Source organism: Glycine max, chromosome 7 (assembly GCF_000004515.6).
Source record: "Glycine max cultivar Williams 82 chromosome 7, Glycine_max_v4.0, whole genome shotgun sequence".
Taxonomy (NCBI): Eukaryota; Viridiplantae; Streptophyta; class Magnoliopsida; order Fabales; family Fabaceae; genus Glycine; species Glycine max.
In genome coordinates, this window is record NC_038243.2 from 30,872,943 (window position 1) to 30,874,497 (window position 1,555).

Consider the following 1,555-nt stretch of genomic DNA (forward strand, 5'->3'; position numbering starts at 1 on the left):
TGTACTTATATATATATATATATATATATATATGTATATATATATAAATTGTTTCATAGCAACACGTTTCTTTTTTCCCACTGTTTCCTTTTGTTTTTTGATATTGTTCAGTGGTATTTTTAGTGCTCACAGTTATGCATTTTCGGATCATGTTCATTAAGACATTTATTGGTTGCAGGTTATGCGTTTGATCAAATGTCAATATGATATTTTTGAGTATGTTTTCTTATTTCTTATTTTAATTTTAAATTTGTGGCACTTTTAAAATTATTTATTTGTGATGCATTAGTACAGTTTAGAACTTTTAATTGCTCGGCTCTTGCTATTTGAAAGAGTGAGTTATCATGTTCATTAGGACATTTATTGGTTGCAAGTTATGCTTTTTCTGATCATGTTCATTAGGATTTATTGGTTGCAGGTTATGTGTTTGATCAAATGTCAATATGATATTTTTGGGTATGTTTTCTTATTTCTTATTTTAATTTTAAATTTGTGGCACTTTTAAAATTATTTATTTGTGATGCATTAGTACAGTTTAGAACTTTTAATTGCTCGGCTCTTGCTTTTTGAAAGAGTGAGTTATCATGTTCATTAGGACATTTATTGGTTGCAAGTTATGCATTTTCTGATCATGTTCATTGGGATATTTATTGGTTGTAGGTTATGTGTTTGATCAAATGTGAAGATGATATTTTTGGATATATTTTCATATTTCTTATTTTAATTCTAAATTTGTGTCACTTTTAAAATTATTTATTTTTCACATGGGATATATTTTCATTCCAGCATTTTAATAGATTTGTATTTAGAGGAGGAACTCACACGGGAGACAAATCACGTCGGTAGTGCAATGAAGGAGGAGGAACTCACAAGAATGAGGTAATATGAATCATGCATCTTTTAAAATCAGCATTGTTCAATGTACTTATATATGTATATATAAATTGTCTCACAGCAACACGTTTCTTTTTTTCCCACTTTTTCCTTTTGTTTTTTGATATTGTTCAGTGGTATTTTTAGTGCTCACAGTTATGCATTTTCTGATCATGCTCATTAGAACATTTATTGGTTGCAGGTTATGTGTTTGATCAAATGTCAATATGATATTTTTGGGTATATTTTCATATTTCTTATTTTAATTCTAAATTTGTGTCACTTTTAAAATTATTTATTTTTCACATGGGATATATTTTCAATCCAGCATTTTAATAGATTTGTATTTATCGGAGGAACTCACACGGGAGACAAATCACGTCGGTAGTGCAATGAAGGAGGAGGAACTCGGAAGAATTATTAGAGAAAGGGGTAATTCTGTCTTTACTGATATAAGTAGGGGAATAAGTGTAATTTCACATAAGGGAAGCATTTTGTTATGAGATAAACACTTTTCCGTTTCCGCAAAATACGTGTGCGATTCCGTGCAATTCTGTTATTCTGTTTTTCTTCCATCTCCTTCTTGCTCATCTTCTCCATCAATATGATATTTTTGGGTATGTTTTCTTATTTCTTATTTTAATTTTAAATTTGTGGCACTTTTAAAATTATTTATTTGTGA

The 1,555-nt window shown here is 28.9% G+C and overlaps 1 long non-coding RNA gene across 1 annotated transcript; it reads left to right on the plus strand.

The window, feature by feature from the left end:
• The first annotated feature begins 222 nt into the window (after positions 1-222).
• LOC102660843 (uncharacterized) lies at positions 223-1,555 on the plus strand. The gene is made up of 3 exons (XR_005892285.1): positions 223-879; positions 1,076-1,113; positions 1,202-1,555. It is a non-coding gene; the product is annotated as an uncharacterized lncRNA (long non-coding RNA).